This window comes from Sapajus apella, unplaced genomic scaffold (genome assembly GCF_009761245.1).
Source record: "Sapajus apella isolate SASKATOON/1434 unplaced genomic scaffold, GSC_monkey_1.0 scaffold63, whole genome shotgun sequence".
In the NCBI taxonomy this organism is placed as follows: Eukaryota; Metazoa; Chordata; class Mammalia; order Primates; family Cebidae; genus Sapajus; species Sapajus apella.
The window spans coordinates 11255820-11281677 of record NW_022437003.1 but is presented as its reverse complement, the minus strand read 5'-3'; the positions used below and the strand labels follow the sequence as shown (position 1 = coordinate 11281677).

At 40.2% G+C, this 25858-nt stretch overlaps 1 protein-coding gene across 1 annotated transcript in view; it reads left to right on the top strand.

Moving 5' to 3' along the window:
• Nucleotides 1-936: 936 nt before the first annotated feature.
• SIRT5 (sirtuin 5) overlaps nt 937-25858 on the top strand; it is a 74479-nt gene continuing 49557 nt past the window's right edge. The window contains exon 1 of the mRNA XM_032247676.1: nt 937-954. The gene's annotated coding sequence lies outside the window, so the exon portion shown is untranslated. The remainder of the gene's footprint in view (nt 955-25858) is intronic.

The window sequence follows — 25858 nt, the reverse complement described above, 5'->3', positions numbered from 1 at the left end:
CCACATTCTCCAGTCTTTTCGCAGCCAGCAATGATAGGGTGAGGTGAAACGCTACTTTCTCCCTTTCTAATTTGCAAGTGAATTAAACCCATCACCACCTTGAGCTGTTAGCCATTTTTACCTTGGTGCAAATTACCTGTGGGGCAGCAGGGCTTTGGGAATTTATCCCAGCAGATTGTTAGCTGATATCAGAAACGTATCAACCCAATTCCTTCATGTGAATCATTCCCTCCATTCTTGAAATCCATAGAACTGTCTCATTGGTTCATACACCGTTCACCTGTGGTATAGTTAGCTAAGGGTGCAGTGGGAGGGTGATCTTGAACAAGCCAGGCATGTGGCAATTCCCCAGAATGGTTGGTTGTCAGGATGAATGAAGGGGAAGATACCTTTGTGAGTGGTGGCGCAAGAATATGAAGAAGTTTGCACCCTGTGCAGGAAGTAATAGGAATTGTGTATCAATCACTTGAGCCTTTAGAGAAGTTAAGTAGCTTCCATGGCCACAAGGTAGATGACCACATCTGGATTCAAATCCAGGTGTCTGTGAATCCAATGTTCATTCATTTTTCTCTAAGTCACACTGGCATCTTGTATAAATATGCCCTAAATCATATATTTGAAACCTCTGGGGCTAGGGTGGCTTGGAATTTAGAATGTTTGGGACTTTAGAAGGGCAAATGCATTAATATCTGTACAGCAAAACATATAAATATTTATTCCAAATGGGATTTAAAAAAAAAAAAAAGCCTCACATCAGCCTCCTGTTAATTCAGAACAGATGTGCCAGCAAGTTTGGGGTTTACAGAGCTTTTTTGGGATTTGGGAATTGCAGGTAATGGATTGTGAACATGAGCATCAAAGAAAACAATTGCACGTCGTGGCAAACAACGACTGGACATCCCAGGCTTTCTGCAAAGCTCTGTACGTGAGCAGCCCTCGCAACCACCTTGCAAGGTAAGTGCAATTGATTATCATTCCCATTCTAAAAGTCAGGAAACTGAGGCACAGATGTGCTAAGTAACTTGTTCAAAGTTATATGACTAATAAATCCACTCATTTGTTCCATCTCCATTGCAGTTGAAAGCTTATAGTTGAAAATTTTTGTAGAGTAATCCACTCTAGAGAAAACCTTTTTGTCTTATTGAATGATAAAATATTTCCAGGAGGACTGGCACTGCACTCTGATTTGAAAGTCTTTGTTTTACAGCTTTAAATGTGCCTTCTCTTTCTATTGTCTGTCTTGTTTTTGCAGCAGCCAATTTATACAAGACAGCTGTAGGTTCTCTCCTTTGCACACTGATAGAAGTCTCAGGAGGTTTCGGGGGAACCTTGCGCAAAGTACTAGCTTTATTAAAATGAGATCCACTTCCAAAAGAGCTGGGTACAATGTGGATTTCTATTCAAACAATATTGTAAAATTAAAGTTGGATGATCAAGGAAGACTTTTTCTTAGTAATGAGACTCTGTGTGGGGATGCAGAAGTTGGCCAACAGTGTGTTCTGTCTTCTGCGTAATTCGGTTTCCTCCATTCTGATAATCTGTACCTTCCCAAAGCAATCTAATAAGATTTACAGGAGTGGCTTCCCACTACTGTGCCAAACATTGTTGAGAATGCACTTTAAATACTCTCAAAGATTTAAAAGAAAAGCATCGATGTTTCAATAATTATTAAAACACATCCTCAAAATCCACATAGCCATTCAGATTCTGGGAGAACAATGTGCTTTGTTTAGTTAACCTTTCACTTTTTTTTATCTCATTAGAACTTTAAACTATTAGGCAAAACAGATAAATAACCCTACTGATATCCATTTATTTTGTGATTAACTGAATTTTATTATTTCAAAATGTTAGAATATTGTTGTTTTTCCACAGATATGTTAAAGGTTTATTGTTGTCTTGAGAGTGATTTTATTAAGCCTAGGTAAATAGTATGTCCAGATAATGGAATCCAATAGGAAGAAGGGTCTGTCTATAGGAATTCAGTGTATAAGCAGCTTTGAACCAATTTATTCCTAAATAAATAAATAAGTGTTCTTATGCTGGGTTGGCTTGCCCTACAAAATGGGCTGCTTTCTTCTTCAAAAAGCTCCCCCTGCTGTTTAAGAAAGTCTAACTTTCCCCAATTCTTTCTAAATCTGAAATGCTTCTAGTTATCCTATAAAGTTATTTATTGATGCCTCATATTTTATTACCAAAGCTAGAGCATTCGGCCAAATTTTGCAAAATATTGAGAACATGGTAATTCTTTAACAAAGGCTTGTTGAATGAATTAGGAATTCCTGTCAACCTCACACCATAAACCAGGCAACCAAGGCAGAAAGAGGTGACTTAGGTCTCGGCTTTCACCTACCGTCCATGTGACCTTGGGCAAGTCACGTCACTTTGTTCATTTACTTATTTATTCAACATTTATTGAGTATTAATCCATACCAGGCACCATGCCAGGTGCTAGGGACGCAATGGTGGGCAGATAGATCTGCTTCCTACCCTCACAGACCTTCTGGGTTCTCAAGCCTCAGTGTGTGTCAGATTCACTCAGAGGCCTTGATAAAACACACATGGCTGGGCCCCATCTCCAGAATATCTGATTCAGCGGGTCTGAGGTGGGGTCTGAGAATTTGCATTTCTAACAAGTTCCCAGGTGAAAGTGATACTGATGGTCTGTGGGCCACACATTGAGGGCCGCTGGCTTTAACAGGAACACTTGCAATAGTATGATAAATGCTGTGATGGGTCCTGGGTGAAACAGGGACCTAGAGCAGAAGATTAATCTAGTCTGTGGGGATAGAGAAAGTTTGCCCAGACACTCGCATTTAATCAGTCCTAAGACCTTAATATCTCAGGCGTTGGGATACGGTAAACACTGATCCTTCTTTCTTACACTTTAATATCTCCAAGATCACAATGCACTTCATGAAATACTGTAACAACATTTAAGCAGAAAGGGTAATCCAGACAATGCGGTACTGGCACACGGAGAGATGTATAAATCAATGGAATAGAATAGAGAGTCCAGAAATCCATATACCCATGGTTAATTGATTTTTGGAAGGGGTGCTGAGATCATTCAATGGGGAAAGGGCAGTCTTTTCAATGAATGATGTGGAGATAACAGGATGGCCACAAGCAAGAGAATGGATTTGGATCCTCTAACTCAAACCACATCCAAAAAATTGACTCAAAATGGGTTGAAGACCTAAATGTAAAAGCAAGAGCTATAAAACCCTTAGAAGAAAATACAGAGGTAGATCCTCATGACCTTAAATTTGGCAAAAGATTCTTAGATATGACAACAAAATCATGAAAAATGAAAGAAAAAATAGATAAACTAAATGTCATCAAAATTAAAAGCTTTTATGTTTCAAAGTGAAAAGACAACCCACAGAATGGGAGAAAATATTTGCAAATCATATATCTGATAAGAGACTTGTATCTAGGATATTTAAAGAGCTCTTGCAAAGATAATCCAATTAGAAATGGGTAAAATATCTGAATATGTTCTCCTTCAAAGAAGATATACAAATGGTCTAAAAGCACAGGACAAAATGCTCAGCATCACGAGACAACAAGGAAATGCAAATCAAAACCACGATAATACTTCACACACACTAGAATGATTATGATTTTTAAAATGGCAGATAATAACAAGTGATAGCAAGATGAAGAAAAATTAGACATTCGCACACTGCTGATAGGAATGTAAAATGGTGCAGCTGCTTTAGAAAACAGATGGCAGTTCCTCAACCGATTAAACATAGAGTTACCACATGACCCAGCAATTCCACTTCTAGATATATATCTAAGAGAAGTAAAACCATCTGTCCACACAGAAACTTGTATGAGAATGCTTACAGGGCCGGGTGCGGTGGCTCACGCCTGTAATCCCAGCACTTTGGAAGGCCAAGGCAGGTGGATCACCTAAGGTCAGGAGGTCGATACCAGCCTGGCCAACATGGTGAAACACCATCTCTACTAAAAATACAAAATTACAAGTGGCGTGTGCCTATAATCTTAGCTACTTGGGAGGCTGAGGCAGAAGAATCACCTGAACCCGGGAAGCAGAGATTGCAGTGAGCCAAGATTGCACCACTGCACCCCAGCCTGGGTGACAAGAGTGAAATTCCGTCTCAAAAAAAGAATGTTGGCCGGGCACAATGGCTCATGCCTGTATTCCCAGCACTTTGGGAGGCCAAGGTGGGCGGATCACAAGGTCAGGAGATCAAGACCATCCTGGCCGACATGGTGAAACCCCGTTTCTACTAAAAATACAAAAAATAGCTCAGCATGGTGGCACAAGCCTGTAGTCCCAGCTACTCTGGAGGCGGAGGCAGGAGAATCACTTGAATCCGGGAGGCAGAGGTTGCAGTGAGCCGAGATCGCGCCACTGCACTTCAGCCTGGCAACAGAGTGAGACTCCGTCTCGAAAAAGAAAAAAAAGAATGTTTACAGCCACATTATTTGTAATAGCCAAAAGATGAAAACAACCCAAGTGTCCAGGGTTACAACTGGAGAACCAAAATGTGGTATGGAATATCATCCCACTATAAAAAGGAATACAGCACTGATACATGCTTCAACGAGGATGAACCTTAAAAATATTATGCCAAGTGAAAAAAAGCCCATCACCAAAGACCACATACTTAAGACCCCATCTGTACGAAATATCCTAAACAGGGAAAGTTATAGAGACAGAAAGTGGATTAGTGGTTGCTGAGGGTTGGCACTGGAAAAGGGAGAGGTAGAGAGGTGGTATCTTAAGACTAGAAGATTTATTTTCAGGGCAATGAAAGTAATCTAAAATTGATGATCATGATGGTTGCACACATCTGTGACTATACGAAAACCACTGAACTGTGTACTTTAAATGGGTGAATTGTATGGTATGTGAATTCTATCTCAATAAATTTGCTTTTTAAAAATAGATGCACAAGGCTGGATGCAGTGGCTCATGCCTGTAATCCCAGCACTTTGAGAGGCCAAAGCAGGTGGATCATCTGAGGTCAGGAGTTCAAGACCAGCATGACCAAAATGGAGAAACCCTGTCTCTACTAAAAATACAAAATTAGCTGGGCATGGTGGCACAGGCCTGTAACCCCAGCTACTTGGGAAGTTGAGGCAGGAGATCTCTTGAACCCGGGAGGCGGAGGTTGCGATGAGCCGAGATCGCGCCATTGCACTCCAGCCTGGGCAACAACAGTGAAACTCTCTCTAAAAAAAAAAAAAATAGATGCACAAACATACATGGAAATAGACAGATACCTGAAGGCTGAATGATAGTTAACCAGGCAAAACACAGGGACAGAGAGGAGATTGGAGGAATGGAGAAAGAAGAGTGTTCCTGGCAGAGAGAGCTTACTAAATGAAGGCCTGGGGAACATGAAAAAAAAATGACATGTTGGCAAATATTCTATTTGAGGGAGAGAAAGGCAAGAATTAAGACAGTAAGACCAGGCCACAAAGAGCTATGTTCGCCCTGCTTACATGTCCAGCCAATGATTCTCAAAGTGTGGTCCCAGAATGTGAATTGGCCACTACAGAAAATGGTGCAGAGGTTCCTCAAAGATCAAAATGAGAACTACCGTATGGTAGCAATCTTTCTCCTGATGTATATCCAGAGGAATTAAAATCAGTGCATCGAAGAGCTCTCTGCACTCCCATGGTCATTGCAGCGCTATTCACAGCAGCCAAGAGATGGAATCCACCTAAGTGTCTGTTGATGGGTAAATGAATAAAGAAATTGTGGTATATACATTAATGTCATATTATCTGGCTTTTGAAAAGAAGGCAATCCTACCATTTGCAAAAATATGGATGAACCTTAAAGATATTATACTAACTGAAATAAGCCGGGTGCAGAAAGACAAATACTGTGTGCTCTCACTTTACATGTGGAATCTAAAAAGTTGAATACATAGAAACAAAGAGTAGAATGGTGGTTGCCAGAGGCCAGGAGTTGGGTGGATGGGGTGGTGGTAAGGAGGAGATGTTTGTGAAAGGGGACAAAGTTTCAGGCCAGGCGCGGTGTATCACGCCTGTAATTCCAGCACTTTGGGAGGACGAGGTGGGCAGATCACTTGAGGTCAGGAGCTTGAGACCAGCCTAACCAACATGGTGAAACCCTCTCTCTACTAAAAATACAAATATTAGCCGGGTATAATGGCAGGCACCTGTAATCCCAGCTGCTAAGGAGGCTGAGGCATGAGAGTCACCTGAATCTGGGAGGTGGAGGTTGCAGTGAGCCACTGCACTCCAGCCTGGGTGACAGAGCAAGAACCTGTCCCCAAAAAAACAGTTTCAGTTAATGGGAGGAATAAGTTTTGAGATCCATTGCACACAAGGGACAATAGTTAATAATAGTGTGTTGTATACTGGAAATTTGCTAACTGAATAGATTTTAGGTGCTCTAACCACATGCATGCAAAAAAAGAACTATGTGAGAGAACAGATATGTTAATTTGCTTGACTGTAATAATCATTTTGCCATGTATATGTACATCAAAACATTCAGTACACCTTAAGTATATACAATACAAAATGAAATAAATAAAAACTTAAAATTTAAAACAAAAAAACCTGTGGTTCCAGGATCAGAAGCAACTGCCTCACCTGAGAGCTTGTTAGAAATGTACCTTTCCAGGCCTCATCCCAGACCTATTGAGTCAGAAACTCTAGGGGTGGGACCTAGAAACCTGGGTCTTAACAAGCCCTCTAGCTGACAGCACTCAAGTCTGAGAACACTTCTCTTGGCTTCTTATAAATCTGATATCCCTGCAGAAGCCACAGTGTTTTAAATAGTGTCAATCTAGTCATGGCACTCCTGGCTTGAACCTTCCAGCATCCCACAGTGCACCTATCTGGCAGAGGGCTGGCATGATCCATTTACATTTTGAGGGTCCCCTCAGGTTGCTCTGTGAAGAATCAACTAGAAAGGGCAAGAATGAACAGAAGAGACAGATAAGGAGGCTGTTTCAATAATCTAGGTACAGGCCATGGGAGCTGGACTCACCAGGCCAGTAGCAGTGAGAACAGAAAAGAGCACAGCCATTTGAGAGATGTGTAAGTTGAGTCAATAGGATTGGACTTTTTCCCCAACGACCTCCCAAATTTTTCTTTTCCTTTTTTTGTTGTTGTGATAAAATATACATAACATAAAATTTACCAACTTAACCATATTTAAGAGTACAGTTCAGTGACATTAAGGACATTGACACCATTGTGCCCACTGCCACTCGCCCACAGAAATTTTTCACCTGCCCAAACAGAAACTCTGTACCCATGTTCAACAGCAACCCCTATTCCTCCCTTCCCCCGCCCCTGGTGACCACATGCACACACTCTGTCTTTATGAATATACTTATTCTAGGTTCCTCATATAAGTGGAATCACACAGTCTTTCTGTGTTTGGCTTCTTAGTACAAGGTTTTCAAAGTTCATCCATGTAGCATGCATCACTGTTAGAGTAGGTCGTCAGGTAGACATGAGCAGGGCAGGAGAGGGCTCCCCTACCCCATCAGGAATGTCAGGGAACCAGCGGGCAATGGCCAGGCAGTTGTTCTGTTTCTCTAAAATAACAATGGGTCACAGCTGGTGCAAGGGAAAGGCAGTCTCCCAATAGATAGAAACACCTGAAACTGTTATCAGCAGCTTCCCAATAAGATCTCAGGAGCTGGGCAAGTGGGCTCAAGCATGCACACTGAGAAGCAAAATGGCGGAGTTTAACTGGTGCATGACCTTCCTCTAGGAACATTCAACGAGTAAGGGAAAGGCACCTCAAGTGAGCATGTGCAGAACTCCAGTAAACAAATGTGCATGCTGCACCTCCCAAGTGCTGGCAGCCCACTGCACATGTGGAATGCCAATGTGTAAAACCCCAAGTCAAAGGTCAAACCATGCACTTGAATCTCTCATCTGTTTGGACCTCTTCTGAGTATACTTCCTTTCGTTCCTGCTCTAAAACTTTTTAATAAACTTTCACTCCTGCTCTAAAACTTGCCTTGGTCTCTCCCTCTGTTTTATGCCCCTTGGTCAAATTCTTTCTTCAGAGGAGGCAAGAATTGAGGTTGCTGCAGACCCATATGAATTCACCACTGTTAACATTACAACTCCATTCCTTTTTATGGCTGAATAATATTTTGTTGTGTGTGTGTATGTGTGTGTGTGTGTGTGTGTGTGTGTACACACACACACACATATATACATATATACTTATTATTATATACATATATACACATACCTCATGATGTTACATACATATATATACACATACCACATGATGTTTATTCAATTCAATCATCTATTGTTAGACATACATCGTTTCCACCTTTTGGCTATTGTAAATAATGCTGCTGTGAGCATGAAGGTACAAGTATCTATCCCAGCCTCTGCTTTCAATTGCTTTGTGTATACACGTAGGAGTAGAACTGCTAGATCATATGTTAATTCTGTTTAATTTTTTGAGGAGCTGCCAAATTATTTTCTGCATCATTTTCCATTCCCATGAGCAACACATGAAGGTTTCCATTTTTCAACATCCACACCCACATTTGTTATTTTCTGTTTTTTTCATAATAGTTTTCCTAATGAGTATGATGTGGCATTTCCTTGTGGTTTTGATCTGTGTTTCCCTAATGACTAGTGATGTTAAGCATCTTTTCATGAGCTTATTGACCATTTATGTATCTTCTTTGGAGACATGTCTATTCAAGTCCATTGCCTATTTCATAAATTTAGGTTTTTTGTTTTTTGTAGGAGTTCTTTATATAAACTGGGTATAAATCCCCTGTCAGATATGTGATTTGCAAATATTTTCTTTCATTCTGTGCATTACTTTTTCACTCTCTTGACAGTATCCTTTGATGCATAACAGGATTAGATTCTGGACATATGCACTGACTCATTCAACTTGTATTGATTGAGTGCTGACTTTGTCCCAGGAGCTCTGGAGGCAGTAGGGATTTAGCAGGAAAAAAGTCTCAGGGTGAGGGAAAAGGAGGGTGGGTAAAGGCATTTAGAAAAACCCTTTTTAACATTATAGCCTGTCTCCCATGGCTGAAATTTTGCTGCATAATCCTGTTTTGCATGTCAGAAGCAGAGAATTACATTTCTCTTTGCATTAGTTCTGTAACAAATTCCACTTCTCCCCAAGCAGAAAGATGGCTTAAGCCACCTGAGGCCCAGATCTTTGGTGATGTTGGAGAAGGCAACGAAGACCCAGCTTCTTTCTCTATGGAATATAGTGAGCCTCTGAAGAGGCCTGCACAATGGAGGAGCTCCAGAACTTAAATTTCATTTGCTTTAAAGTAAATGTACTTCTGGGCTTCTAAGCTACCTTGAGAACTTTCCAGAGGACAAAATTAATGCTGCCTGCCAATGTAGCCAAGAGCAGCTGCAAAACAGCAGGGCAGGGTTTTGAAGGAAGGTAGGAGCAGGACCTCCCTGATCCACTGTGGTCTTCTTCTCCAAGGGGACCAACAGCATTCTTTTACCATAATTTAATGGTTATGCCTGACAAGTTATTGGAGAAAAATGCTGGGGAAGGTAGTGTAAACAAAAAATAAAATTCTAAGCCCTCCGATTTTAATGGACCCTTCCTTTCAGCCAAGGGCATTTCAAAGTTAACCTGAAAAACTAGTTCAGGCCATGATAGGAAGGGGGAGTTGGACATGCTTCATTATTCCCTCCTTCCTTTTGTAATTTAGACATATCGATCAATAGTAACATTAAAATACATCTTAAGGGTGATAGAAGAAACTCTTTAAGTCTGATTAAAACACACACACACACACACACACACACACATTTACAGTCTATCCTCTCTGAAGCCTGCTACCTGGAGGCTTCATCTGCATGATAAAACCTTGGTCTCCACAACCCCTTATCTTTACCCAGACATTCCTTTCTATTGATTCCAGGTCTTTAGATAATAGCCAATTTCCAATGAGAAAATCTTTGAATTCACCTATGACCTGGAAGCTCTCCCACTTCCAGTAATCCTGCCTTTCTGGACCAAACCAATATTCATCTTATATGTATTGATTGATGTCTTATGTCTCCCTAAAATGTATAAAACTAAGTTGTAGGCTGACTGCCTTGGGCATATGTTCTCAGGATCTCCTGACAGCTATGTCACAGGCCATTGATCACTCATATTTGGCTCATAATAAATCTCATGAAATATTTTACAGAGTTTAATTTTTTTCATTGACAGTAGAAAACACAATCCTCTAACTTTTTTCTGGTTCTGTGAAGAGGGATTTTTTTCCCAAACAGTGTTGCCACACCTTTCTCATTGATTCTGAGGAAAGAGCAGTCATTAATCAAAGTGTTGAATTTGATACAAGTAATACCTTTGTGCCTTTTTCTTTGGGAAAATGATTTATACAGAAGTCATCATCCCTTTTATATTTGGTTTAAGATCAGACTCAAGATCTCCAAGTAAAATTTTGTTGCTAATGAAAAATGTACAATTGAGGAAAACTTTAGTTAACCATGACAGAAGACTGAATTATCTTTCTATTCTTTCTACATTAAATGATATTATAAAACCATTGTTTTGTGAAGGGGTAATCAAAGAGTATGCAGCCAAAATAATGTATAAGAGTGACAATAGTTATTAATATGTATTTAATAAATACCTTTCTTGATAAAAATATTAATATGTTAATTTCTAGATGTGCAGTATTTGTGGTCTTTGACAGTTTTACAAAATCATAATTTGTTGTGATTTATCTTCACAATCAAAGAAACAAATATTCACTTTCATATCTCATTTGATATTTATAATTTTGTTCTTAAAAGTTTTCCTCATATTGTATATACATCAGGCCTCCAAAACCTAGATCCATCCCCTCCACATTAATTAAATTAGCTCTAAGGTACTAAAAAGTTATAAATCTACTCCCTCTTCTATTTTCCATCTCAAATTAAGTTCATCATGTTATTCCGTAAAGCCTACCAAAGGTTCTACAGTGAACTCAAATGACATTATAATGACAATAAAATGCCAACAATACATGCCTCCTGTCATGAGTCACCACGGATTCAAAGTTCAAAGATTAAAATCTCAAAGAAGTTAACATCCAGGAATTTTATGTTACAGTTCAAAGGAATTAATCCAATACGTTTACCCTTGTCAATTAAAATGTAAAGTCCAAATTCCTTAGGTTAACTAAAAAAGAAACTAAAGGTGGCACTTGCGTGCTCTCCCAGCTATTTGGGAGGCTGAGAGGGGAGCATAATTTGAGCCCAGAAATTTGAGACCAGCCTGAGCAATAGAGTGAGATCCTATCTTTGAAAAAAGAAAAAAAAAAAAAGAAAGAGACATGGTTTGGATTTGTGTTTCCATCCAAATCTCATGTCGACTTGCAATGCCCAATGTTGAAGGAGAGGCCTGGTGGGAGGTGACTGGATCATGGGGGTGAACTGACCCCTTGCTGCTCTTGTAATAATGAGTGAGTTCTCACAAGATCTGGTTGTTTAAAAGTATGTAGCAATACCTCCTCCTTCACTATCTTCCTCCTGTTCCAGCCATGTAAGATATGCCAGTGTCCCCTTTGCCTTCTTCCACGATTGTGAGTTTCCTGAGGCTTCCTAAAAGCCTGCTTCCTGTACAGCCTGCAGAACCATGAGCCAATTAAACCTCTTTTCTTGGCCAGGTGTGGTGGCTCACACCGTAATCCAAGCACTTTGGAGGCCAAGGTGGGTGGATCACCTGAGGTCGGGAATTCAAGACCAGCCTGACCAACATGGTGAAACCTCATCTTAAAAAAAAAGAAAAAAAGAAAAAAAAAACACCTCTTTTCTTTATAAATTACCCAGTCTCAGGTATTTCTTTATAGTAGTGCAAGAACAAACTAACACAGAAGGAAAATAAATTAAAATCTTCCCCAGTTTATTCTACTCAGTTCCAACCAGAGGACTGTTGGTCCCTGAGTAGATGGAGGTGCTCCTCTTGAAGCCCAGCCTGGAACAATCATGTTTCTGCAGGATGCCCCAAAACAATTCATCTTATCACTTTTCATAACATCCGAAGTGTTCACAAGAGGCAAGGCCATCGTGGCACTGGTCCTTTATCTATTAATGCAAAACAAAAACAAAATACCTTGCCCTGGCCCTTAGTTATCCAGGCAAAAATTATGCTCTAGAAACCAATACTTTAGTGTTGCCAAAGACGTTGATAGCTGAGTGGAGCAGGGGAAATCAGAGAGAGTCTTGGTGTGGGCCACACCAGGAAAAAACTAGTTAATCCCATTTATATGGGATCTATGACTTGTGCACTTTAGCTTAATTGGGAGAGTCTTCCTACCAAGAAATTAATTACAGCACTCTATTTACCGATGGAGAGGGGTTATTTATGTGCATTTTTTTTAAGAATATTAAAGAGTAGCATTCAAGACATCCCTACTTTCTTACAAAGGTTAGAAATTTACAAATTGCCTCTTGATCATTGCATCTTATTCTTACCTTTTTTGTTTTTTCTCTGGTATATTGAAAAACTCTAAAAACCTGTTGTATTTCCCCTGTGAGTATTAACAATTTAAAGCTAGCAGTTAATACATAAATACTCTGTATCCTACATGGAATTCACCTGTGGTTTAAAGTTCTGACCTGCAGATCTGGCTGAAAAACACAATAAAAGCAGCATATGATTGTTTCGTCCATAAGAACTAAAAGTCTGTATACAGAAAGATGCTTTTCTTCATAATTTGGTGATTCTCACCTTTGCTGCTCAATAGAATTACCTTGGAAACTTTGAAGAAACACTAATACCTGGGTTCCACTCCAGAGAATTAAATCAGAATTCGGAGATGGAGAGGGTGAAGTAGAGTGATATAGTAATATGCTTAACAAGTTTCTTAGCCAGGCATGGTGGCTCACACCTGTATAATCCCAGCATTTTGGGAGGCTGAGGCGGGCGGATCATGAAATCAGGAGATCGAGACCATCCTGGCTAACATGGTGAAACCCTGTCTCTACAAAAAATACAAAAAATTAGCAAGGCATGGTGGCATGCATCTGTAATCCCAGCTACTCGGGAGGCTGAGGCAGAAGAATTGCTTGAACCTGGGAAGCAGAGGTTGCCGTGAGCCAAGATCGTGCCACTGCACTCCAGCCTGGGTGACAGAGCAAGACTCCATCTCAAAAAAAAAAAATTAAAATAAAGATAATAATCAATTTCCCCAGTCAATTTTAATGTGCAGCCAGATCTAAGAACCGTATGGCCCACTGAGGACTGCTGCAGCTACCGAGTTCCTTATCTTTTGCTATTCCTTGCTTTACTTCCTCATTTTGATGGAGCACCTCCTCCAGTAATTGTCTCAAAAAGGTGTGTGCATAGGATATAAATTTTTCTGAGTCCTTAAATATCTAACTAAATGTCTTCATTTGGTTCTTACTCTTGACTAGTAGTTTGCCTGTGCATAGAAGTTTACGTGGAAAATAATTCTACCTCACAATTTTAAGGCATTGTTCAAGAATCCTGTGTTGTACTTAGAGATTCTTCAAGAACCCTGTGGAGCTGTTGAGAAGCCTAATGCAATTGTAATTTTCATTAATTTGATTGTGACCTATTATTTTTTCTGGAAGGTTTTATAATATTTATCTCTGGTGTTTTCAAATTATTCCTGGAGAGAGAATGGGAATAACTAGGAAGAGAGAATATGTGTTTACATATTGTGTTGGGAATATACCAGGCTGTTTTAGTCAGCAAACTCATGTTAAACGTTTAAAAATCATTTCCTTAATAATTTCCTTTCCTTCATTTTCTCTATGTTCATTTTCTGGAATGTCTACTAGTTGATCATTTGATCTCCTGAATTGAGCTTTCAGATATTTTTTTCTCTCTCAAATTTTCTTTTTGTTCATTTTTTTCTGAAAGATTTGATTATTTACCAACTTCATCACTGATTTTCTTATTTTAGCCAACATTCTTAATTTGTTTTGAATGCTATTTCAGTAAACATAAAGCATTTTTTTCTGGAGATATTGAAGTTGATTTTGACATTTATATGGGAAAATAAATAAGCAAGAAAAGCCAGAAATATTCTAAGCGGAAGCACATTGAGAGAGGACAAGTCCTATCAGATATTAAAACACACACAAAGCCTCAGAAATAAAAACAATATGGTATTATGCACAAAAGACAGACGGATCCATGGAGTAGAATAGGAGCCCCAGAGATAGATTCAGTCTTACAGAGAAATTTAATATATGACAAAGATGTCATCTCCAATCCATAGAATAAAGATGAACTTTTTAGAAAAGGGTATTGGGGGCTGGGCACGGCAGCTCATGCCTGTAATCCCAGCACTTTGGGAGGCTGGGGTGGGCAGATCACAGGTCAGGAGTTTGAGACCAGCCTAGCCAATATGGTGAAACCCCGTCTTTACTAAAAATACAAAAAAATTAGCCGGGTATGGTGATGGACACCTGTAACCCCAGCTTGGGAGGCCGAGGCAGGAGGATTGCCTGAACCTGGGAGGCAGAGGTTGCAATGAGCCTAGATTGTGCCACTGCACCCCAGCCTGGGTGACAGAGTGAGACTCTGTCTAAAAAAAAAAAAAAAAAAGAGGAAGAAGAAAAAGAAAAAGGTATTGGGGTAACTGATCAGCCATTGGAAATAAGATAGACCTAGACCCGCACTTCACACCATATAGTCAGGTGGACTCAAAATGGATCAAAGATTTAAATGTAAGTAAATTAAACTGCAAAATATATGACTATCTAATAAAAGAGAATAGGGTAAACTCCTCTTTAAGGGAAAGAGAAGGCATTTTTAATTATGATTCAGAATTCAGAAGTCATCAAAGAAAAGATTGATAATCACATAAAATAACAAAAAGTTTTACATGGCAAAAACATCAAAAGTACAATTAAAAGAGAGTAGGAAAACAATGGTAAATTATATTACAAAGGGCTAATCTCCCTTTATGGTGTTCCTAGAAATCAAGATGAAAATAAAGAGCCAAGGCTAAGGAGAGTTCATAGAAGAAAAAACTACAAATGACCCTTACACATATAAAAATATGAACAATTTCACTTATAATAAGAAAAATACAGATGTAAACTAGACCAAGCTGCCATTTTTTTTCACCTAATATGATGGGGGGACAAAAGAATCCCAGGCATCTGACATCACATTTTGTTGAGAAGGCTGAAGAGAAATAAGCACTCTTATATTGTCTTTTTTTTTTTTTTGAGACTGAGTCTAACTCAGTCACCCAAGCTGGAGTTCAGTGGCACAATCTCAGCTCACTGCAAACTCCGCCTTCAGGGTTCAAGCGATTGTCTTGCTTCAGCCCCCTGAGTAGCTGGGATTATAGGCGCATGCCACCATGCCTGGCTAATTTTTGTATTTGTAGTAGAGACGGAGTTTCACCACACTGGCCAGGCTGATCTTGTATTTTCCTATTGCAAAATGATTCAACTCCTTTTAGAGGGGAATCTAGCAATAGCTACCAAAAATACAGACATATTTTCCTCTCTGAGAATATATCATATACATTCTCGTACATAAGTATGAAAGAACATATGTAAAAGTCTATTTGTTGTGGCATAATATGTAAAAGTTAAAGATTATAAACAACCAGGCATTGGGCAGTCAATTACTGGCTGAACAAACTAGGGTACACCAAGTTGATGGAGTACTATGTAGCTGTGAAAAGAAATATGGAAAATCTCATGCTGATGCCGAGGGATCACAGACCATATTGCTAAGTGATGAAAGCAAACGTCAGAACAGTGTACAGAATATTATTTGATTGAATGTATATAGTATGCTAGCTTTGGCGTAACAAAGGAGAGAATAAGAAAATATTATTTTCTCAGAGCTGGGCATGGTGGCTCACATCTGTATTCCCAGCACTTTGGGAGGCCAAGGTGGGTGGATCACTTGCAGTCAGGAATTCAAGACCAGCCTGGACAACATGTCCAAACCCCATCTTTACTAAAACTACAAAAAAAATTTTAGCCAAACATGATGGTGCATGTCTGTAGTCCCATATACTTGGGTGACTGAGGCAGGAGAATTGCTTGAACCAAGAGGTGAAGGCTGCAGTGAGCTGAGATTGTGCCACTGCACTCCAGACTGGGCAGCAGTGCAAGACTCTGTGTCAAAAAATAAACACACACACACACACACAGAGTACTTAAAGAAATACTAGAAAGGAGAAACTCATAAAAAAATACTCTCTTTTGGAGGAATGATCAATCAATATTCAATTTCTCTCAAGATGTTAAATAGATTTGAATAAGTTGTGGGTTTTTCATTTTTCTGTGGCCTGAATTATTTCCTTTGGTCTTTGTGTCAGTTAAGAATGCTTTCAGCTACAAGTTACAAAAAACTTAAATAAACAAAAAGAGTTTATTTTTCTCTTATCACAAGAAATACAGTAATAGGTAGATGTTGGCATTGTTTAATGCCAACCAGATATTGGCTGGTAGCGCTATACAGTAGTTCTTTTGGCCTTTTCCTCATGACCATAAGATTGTTGCCATAGTTCCAAGCATCACATCTGCCTTCATAGCAAGAAAAAATAATGGAAAAAGGAGTGCCAGCCATTTTTGGCTTGGGCCAATGATGTCTAGAACTGGGCACATTACTACCTTGAATATATTTAGGGCTCTGTTAAAAGAAAGAAACAAGACCAGCAGGATAGGCTATAGTCTATCTCTTTCATATTGGGGGATTTCCCTCCCAAATCACTGGCTGTCCATTTTTATCCAGGAGTGAGGCATCAAAAAATGCTTGTGGGAAGCAATCTTCCACTGGGAAAGGCTTATTGCAGGGCAGGCCAAATGCTAGGATTATCAGCCAGAGGATCTGCCCTCTTTTTTTTTTTTTGCAGAACCCCAAATATCCTTGTGATGAGGTGGTTTCTGTGGCCTCATTCACTTTCTCCAGAGAGGAATCCTTCTCTGCAGGTCTGCCTTGGGGCAGGGGTGGCTGGGGAGCATGCAAGAGGGAGGGGCAGGGGTCAGATTATTCCACTCCCTGGCTTTCAGAATCATTAGACTGAGCACACGATCAATCCCCCTAATGAGAAACCCGAGCCTCAAGACTGTCCTCCCAGCTCCTGGTATCTTTAAGGCAGTGGTTTTCAACTGGGAATGATTTCATTCCCCAGGGAGGATTGCCAGATTTATCACATAAGAATACAAAGGTGCTCAGTTAAACTTAAATTTCAGATAAACAACAGATAATTTGTTTACATAAGTATGTTCCAAAGATCACATTATTTACCTGAAATTCAAATTTAATTGGGTACTTTGTACTTTATCTGCCTCCCAGAAGATATTTGGCAATATCTGGGGATGTTTTTGGTTATTACAGCTTGGGGTGGGGGTTGCTACTGGCATCTGGTGGGTGGAAGCCAGGGATGCTGCTAAATATCTCACAACACACAGAACAGCCTCTTAAAACATACCTGGCCCTAACTGCTAATTGTGCCAAGGTTGAGAAACCCCACTCTAAGGCAAAGCTCTTGGGCCTGGCTTGGGGCACATTCATCTATTTTTTAAAATCTCAGCATGATCTATTTTCCATGGTCACAGCAAAGACTAAAATAGTCTTTCTTGTTAGTTTTCCTCTCTATCTAACAGGCATTCCAAGGAAATGCTGGCCAAAAGGAGACGGCATTTATCTCAAGTTCAGGGGCATGAAGGCCAGCCTATGCTCCTTGAGCCTTTTTCCTGATTAAATCCCATGCTCAGAGCCTGCCTCACCAAGCAGCTGAGAAGAGCTGGGCTGGGGGTGGGGTTGGCACCAGGCTTGCCCAGCTCCTCTAGGCAGGAGTCCTACCTTCCCCGCCCGTGGGAGGGAGGGAAGCCACATGCAGCTGCCTTTCCATGAAGAGCTGCTTTCTTTGCAGGCGCCGGGTGGAGGGGAGCGGGCAGCGCTAGGTGAGGACAGTATGACATGGCTGTGAATCAAACAACTTTTAAAAAGACTGGAGAGGAAGGAAGGAATGGGTGGAGAAAGTTCTGAATGTTTTCTGGTTATGAGATGTGTATAAATTCATGGGAGGTTATTTGAGGATATGCAACCCAAGCCTTATTCACGGTTGTCCTTGAAATGAATACCAGAACATTAGAATTCAGGGATAATCGTGACTTTTCTGCAACGACTGGCCCCCATTTTCTTCCCTTCCCACAGATCCGTGTATTCCACATCACACATGTGAGGATATGAGCAAATAGAGTGAGCCTGCGCCTTCATCCACCCAAGCTGTAGACGATGGCCCTGGGAAAAGGATGACTAGCAGAGTTTTTCCCTGTATTTTATTTTTCAATCAAGAATATGACAACTTAAAAGCAAAAAGACCACTGACCTCTAACTCAAGGATAAAGAAGGGAGGTTTTTTTTTTTTTTTTTTTTTTTTTGAGAATGTAAAAATAAAAATCCATTTGGGCGTTCATTAAGTAAAGTAAGATGAATCAGGCTTTTGGTTACATAAAAGCTCGGCTTTTTATGGAAAATCTGTCTTTGCAGTTCTCTGCTTGCGGGAAAAAAGAATGCAAGAAGCACAAGAAGACAGGCCATGGAGGCAGCTTTATAAACACCAGAAAAGCCCTTTTTAGGAACAGCTGTGTCCTGGCATGGCCTAGATAGCAGAGTCAGGGGAGAGGAGCTGGGGGCATAAGGGTGGCAACCCCTCCCTCCTCCATGACCGATGAAGTCACTGAGTTGACTGCCAAATAATGTTTGTCATGTCTACCTGAGCTTTGGTGGCAATCTATTTCTGCTACTCATCTTTGGAAACTATTGTTATAAACTTAGCTAAATTTTAAGAAAAGAACCTGGTTTTTTTAATCCATTATAAAAGTACTGGAGATACAGAAGCAGAAAAAAAAAAAACTTGGAAAGTTCAAAAAAAGTAAAAAGTAGAGAATATAATAGTTGAACCATATTTGAACCTATAGTTAATCACTTACAGACACCACTCCTGACTTTGACCTTGTTCTTTCTAGAGTTTCCTGTAGGCTTAATTTTTGAATTAAAATACTTGTGATGACTCCTTAAAGCAAGGTAATATCTCACTCTAAAGAGAAAAAAATAATGTATTGAGAATTTGATATTTTCCAGGCATTTTGCTAAGCACTATGTGTACATAATTATGTCTCTATGTAGATATATATTTTAGGCTGGACGTGGTGGCTCATGCCTGTAATCCTAGCACTTTAGAGGGCCAAGGCGGGCAGATCACAAGGTCGGGAGCTCAAGACCAGCCTGGCCAACATGCTTAAACCCCATCTCTACTAAAAATGCAAAAATTAGCCAGCCATGGTGGCAGGCACCTGTAGTCTCAGCTACTCGGGAGGCTGAGGCAGGAGAATCACTTCAACCCAGGAGGTGGAGGTTGCAATGAGCCAAGATCATGCCACTGCACTCCAGCCTGGGCAACAGAGCAAGGCACTAACTCAAAAATATGATACATATTTTAAAGACAATATCTCACTCTGCCCCAGGCTATAGTACAGTGGCACAATCATAGCTCACTGCTGGGCCTGAGTGATCCTCCCAACTCATCCTCCAGTATAGCTGGGACTACAGGTGTGCACCACCAATTCAACTTGTTTTGTATTTTTGTTTGTTTTTTTTTGCAGAGAGTCTTGCTATGTTTCCCAGGCTGATCCCTAAATCCTGGATTCAAACGGCCCTCCTGCCTCAGCCCCGCAAAGTGCTGGGGTAATTTTACCTAATGATCAAAACAAACTGACGGAAAGAATACCTTTGTTACTTCCCATTATACAGATGAGAAATGCAGTCTCTTACTAGCCACAGAGCTAGAAAGTGGCACAACCAGGCATATCATGCATTTTTCACTTAGTATTGAACATGACCTTTCCCGTGTTGTAGTAGCACTACTTAAACATAATTGTAGCCGATGTCCAGTGTTTTGAGTTTATATATTCCAATTTATGAGATCATTCACCTATTAATGGACATTGGAGTTACTTCCCATTTTTCGTGGTTGTAGATAATGTTGAACTTTTTTTGTGATTGTGGATAATGCAATGAACATCTTTGAGCAAAATTATATTTAGATTTAGATTTTTTTAGGATAGATGGATTTCCAAAAATGAAAATGGAATTGCTATAAAGGTGTTGAAGTAGCTTTACATATAGAATCATACTAATGTCCAGCTAGACCCCTTTCTCTGTATCCTCATCAGCAATAAAAACTATTACTTAAAAATATAGTTGATTTTTAAAATCAAGAATTAGGGAGTTGTTTGAACTTCATTGTATTGTATAAGTAATCAGATCCAATTTTTTTTTCATTCATTTGTTGGCCAGATAGAAGTCTCCTTTTATGGATTGTTTTTGTTTTAATACAGTTATCTATTGGGGAGTTAATGTTTTTCTAACCAATTTGAATGAAGAATTAGATAGATAGCAAGTATTTGTCATTTGTTATAGTCTTAGTATTGTTCCCTGGTTGCTATGTCCCTTTTAACTTTTTTTTTTTTTTTTTTTTTTTACCATATTTGAAGATGTTTACTGAAATCTTTTGCTGTTTTTATTGTGAGATTTCTCACCTATAGTTCAGGTATTCATTTCCCTTTTCTCTGAGTAGCCTGTTTTTAACAATTCTGAGAGATTACTCAGTAGTATTTGTAAAAATTGTGGTTCAAAATAACAGAGAGAAAAACAACACAACCCCAGCTTTGCTTTACTTGAACAGCTGATTGCTGTGAGCTGCGAGTCTCAATGGACCCGCCCAGAATTGATTAGCAAGCCAGCACCAGGCCCCCTCCTGGTTGCTCCCTTCCCTTGGCAAGCCATTCAGCGTTTAATAGCTCTCAGTACATGATGTAGAAAATTCTTCATTACAGCTAATTTGAAACCCTTATTCTGCTATGCAAATCCATTTGCTTTTGTTCCATTCTAAGCAGACACAGAGTGGCTAGGCATTGTCTTCCAGGTGACAATTCTTCCTGCGTAACACGTGCCCGGGACATGGTGGGCTCTTAATAAATATGTCTTTATTAAAGTTGATACTTAAAATCTAATTAGAACTACTCTTGAGCTGTCTTTCTCCAAGTTAAGTCAGCTGACAACCATTTATTTATTTATTTATTCATTCATTCATTTGTCTGTTTGTTTATTTTTATGAGACGGAGTCTCACTCTGTTGCCCAGGCTGGAATACGGTGGCACAATCTCGGCTCACTGCAACTTCTGCCTCCCAGGTTCAAGACATCCTCCTGCCTCACCTTCCCCGGTAGCTGGGATTACAGGTGTGCACCACCATGCTCCACTAATTTTTGTATTTTTAGTAGAAATGGTGTTTCACCATGTTGGCCAGGCTGGTCTCGAACTCCTGACCTCAAGTGATCCGCCTGTCTTGGCCTCCCAAAGTGCTAGAATTACAGGTGTTAGCCACCACACCTGACCCAACCATTTCTTTTTTTCCGTTGCATCTTTTTATTTTATTTTCTTTCTTTTTTTTTTTTTTTTTTTGAGATGAAATCTCACTCTTGTTGCCAGGCTGGAGTGCAGTGGCACCATCTCAACTCACTGCAACCTCCACCTACCGGGTTCAAGTGATTCTCCTGCCTCAGCCTCCTGAAGAGCTGGGACTACAGGTGTGTGCCAACATACCCAGCTAATTTTTGCCTTTTTAGTAGAGATAGGGTTTCACCATGTTGGCCAAGATGGTCTCAGGCTCTTGACCTTGTGATCTGCCTGCCTTGGCCACCCAAAGTGCTGGGATTACAGGTGTGAGCTACCGTGCCCAGTCTTCATCTTCTTTTTTTAACCCCTTGGATCATCCTTGTATTTCTCTCTGACTTCTTTCTAGATGCTTCCAGGTGCTCAAGGTCCTCTTGAAGCATAGTCTCCAAGCTGAGACAGACAAGACTGTCCTCCCATCACCCCTGCCCCAGAACTCTCCCAGAGGTGGGCTGGTAGCACCCTTGCCAACAGTTTGGCCCACCCAAAGCAGTGGCAGAAGTGGTGTGGATGACTGTTAGGCATTGCTTTTCCCTGGCAGAGATGCAGGCTGAGATGCAGACAGCAGGCCGCAGGAAACAGGGCTGGTACAGAGCTAGGCTGTCAGGCACAGAAGTGCCAGGCACAGGGAGGAATTAATTTGACTCACAAGCTAACATTGGATTGAAGATTAACCCGTTTCAACAATAATATATTGTTGTTATTAATGAAAATATTTATCATTATCACAAGACAGCATATTAAAGCCAACAGACATTTTATATGTAAACTCTCAACATGATTAAGCTATTTCCCTTTTTCCCTGAGAATAGCATAGTTTCCCCAGTCCTTAAAACACACCCAGGAAAAATCAGGCTAATAAAAATAACAGTGCTATAAGCCTGGCTTCTCCGGTCACCTTTATATCTGAGTCATCTGATAATAGAGGTCATAGTTATTACTTTGGAATAAAAGAACTACAGCTTCGAAAAGGGAAAAGTCTTGACTGGTGTCTATTGTTTTGCTTCAAAACTGAATGTCTGTGGTTTGAATTTTAAATCATCATAAGTGTCTCCTTCCCCTGCCTCACAACCTTAGTTGTTACTCAAATTGAATTGAGAATGAGTGAAATGAGGGCTCAGAGGCTGTGCCAAAACCCTCACTCACAAGTGAAAGTCCTTACCAACACAACAGGCCAGAGACCAGAGCTTTGCCCCGGGGTCAGGGCTGCTTATCGACAGAATAGGAAGATGCCAGTTTTTTTAAAAGGTTTAAAAGTAGAATAGGGCAAAAGATAGGCAGTATTACCACCAGAAGTTTTGCCACCAAAAAATAGTAGGAAGCATGTAATCAGAATTAATCAAACTTCTAAACTTTATTTTCACTTACATAGGGTCTTATAACCCTAAAACATCAATTAGTTGTACATGTCTAAATTTACTAATAATTCTTGCCAAAATAGACTGATATCTTTAGATAATTATGGGTTTTGAAGCAAGGGCAAAAATAATAATGTGAGTTATAATATTAAAATCACTACTGTTAGTATAACTTTATTATGACCACAAGCTTACTATGTGCCAAACACCACAGCAAATGCTTTATATGTTATTTTATTTAATTCTGTGAAACAGGTATTGTAACTGCATCAGACCAATCTGTTTCAATTTTTATGTAACAATGTTGTAAATTGCTTTTCAGTTGCCATAGACTCTCAGGTTGAAGGTGACATAATCTGAGCATGCCTGGATGAACCAAGTGTGCCACCACCAGGGAAATCTAAGTGATGGGACAGAGGAGTGGGGCTCAGTTAAGAAGCAGACACTGCATGGCAGGATCCGGGATCCAATCAGATCAAGCTCTGGTGTCACCCCATAGCAGGATCCAATCAGATTATGTCACGTCATTGCAAGATCCAATCAGATCACATCTCATTATTTCATGCTTATAAAATCCGACCCAGCCCCAGCTTGAGGACACAGATTTGAATGTTTCTTCCTGCCTGCTTGCCCATCAACTCACAATTAAACATTTCTTTTCCCAAAACTCAGTGCTATAGTATTGGCCTCTACAGGCATTGGAAAAGCAGCCCATTGATTACGAACAGTATTATTATTCTCATTTTACAGATAAAGAAACTAAGGCTCAGAGAAACTATTAATAAATAACTTAGCCAAGACCACGTAGCCAATAAGCAGTGGGAGCAAGATTTAAACTCAAACTTGTCTGATGCCAAAGCTTAGGCTCTTAATCTTTACTCAAGGTTGTTTGAAGCCTACTGAACCACCAGCTATATGGCCTTAACCACATTATTTAAACATTCTGAGCCTTTGTTTTTCTCAAGTATAAAATAGACCTCTGCCGTGACATCTGTTGTTTTTGGCTGCCCAGCATCTATTTCTTCCTTGACTTCTAATAGTATCTTAATTTTCTCTGGAATGATCGCCCTCTTCAATTCTTATTTACTACATGCAGCACAGATGAAGCTGATTTCTCCACGCTTCATGGAAGACCATGTGACCCAAATCTGGCCAATCAGGATATTCCAACCTCCTCCCTTCGTGGTTAGTTTCAGGTTGGTGACATGACCTAGGCCAAGTCAATGAGAGTTAGCTCCTATTTGGAGCCCCACTGGGAAAGAGGCATTCTCTTCTGGAAAAGGGAATATAAACCTAGAAGCACTGGTAACCATTTCATCCTCACCTAGGGAGAACCTGCCTGAGAATGAGAAGAGTAAAAAGCTTAAGTTCCTGTATCTCAGCATTTCTAAAGTTTCTTTTTCTTTCTTTCTTTCTTTTTTTTTAATTGAGACGGAATCTTGCTGTGTTGCCCAGGCTGGAGTGCAGTGGCATGATCTTGGCTCACCACAACCTACGCCTCCCAAATTTAAGTGATTCTCCTGCTTCAGCCTCCCAAGTAGCTAAGATTACAGGCACACACCACCACATCCAAGTTTCTTAAACTTCACATACACTTAACTGTATGTGATACATTGTCCCTTTCCTGTAAGCTAGGGAGGAGTAGGTTTCTGCCTCTTGCAACACGACCTCTGATTAAAGCAATATGTAAAATGTTTAGCACAGTGGCTGACACATACTACGTCTTCCATCAATGTTTGTTATTATTAAGATATGTTCTTGGCCAGGCACGGTAGCTCATGCCTGTAATCCCAGTACTTTGGGAGGCCAAGGTGAGCAGATCACCTGAGGTCAGGAGTTGGAAACCAGCCTGGCCAACATGGTGAAACCCCGTCTCTCCTAAAAACACAAAAAATAGCTGGGCATGGTGGCATGTGCCTGTAATCCTAGCTACTCCGGAGGCTGAGGCAGGAGAATCGCTTGAACCCAGGAGGTAGAGTTTGCAGTGAGCCGAGATCACAGCATTGCACTCCAGCCTGGATGACAAGAGGGAAACTCCGTCTCAGAAAAAAAAAAAAAGACATGTTCTCAAAAGTGTATACAAAATTTTAAAAACAGGAACTGTTTGTTTTTGTTTTGCTTATTTGGCCTAAAGAAAAACACACCTCCCAGTTTAATAGTCAGAGGGAAAGTGCTTATATGGCCTAATTAAATGAAGCTGAGTCAGCTTCATTGCATGCTAAATGTAGCCACTAAAAGAAGGAATCTTCAGCTTGTATTGCTAATGTTGCGTGGCTTCTGCTTTGTAATCATTTCTGTATACATACATCCTTAAATCCGGAACACCCTGTCCATCAGATTTGTGTGAAAGGTTCATTTGAAAAAAAGATGCTGCATGTTAAAAAAAGAAAAAAGCTTGAAAATGATACACCCAATGCTCCAATTTAACCAACCAGGAAATGTGCCAGTGAGCTTGGTTTGCTGTGCTCGACCTGAACTTCCCGCTAATTGTGCTTTCCAAAATTCGCCTCTTACAGCAGCAAGGTTCGAGATCTTTCTCAAGCCAGCACTTCCCTAAGCCAAGCTTCCAAAAGAATCGGTTCAGCACTTAGTCAATTCTACTTTTACTTTTGACTTTTAAAGTGGCCTGGATTTAGTGCAGCCTTCTGCCAGTGAATGATACAATGTTGGGTCACACAATCCCAGGTTTGACAGTGCCTCATTCCCTAACCTTGGCCCCATCACATAACCTCTATGTCCAAGTAGTTGCACGTAAAACAAAAGATGTTAACATTGACCTGAAGATTCAGGGAAGAATATTTTACTAATAATTTGAAAGCACTTCAATGGGCTATAAAAATCTCTCCTTCAATAATATAGAGATAGCCTAAGTGAAGCATGCTAGCCAGCTGCCATAGTGGAAATGAGCTGCATAGGTACCATTTTGGCATTTAGCGAAATTTAAGACAATAGAGAAAATCCTTCCTCCCCCAAGGAACTTTTGCCAAGGGACAAATACATCTATGCAAGTGGACACTTGCAAACTTGCCTTTTGCTCACTTCCC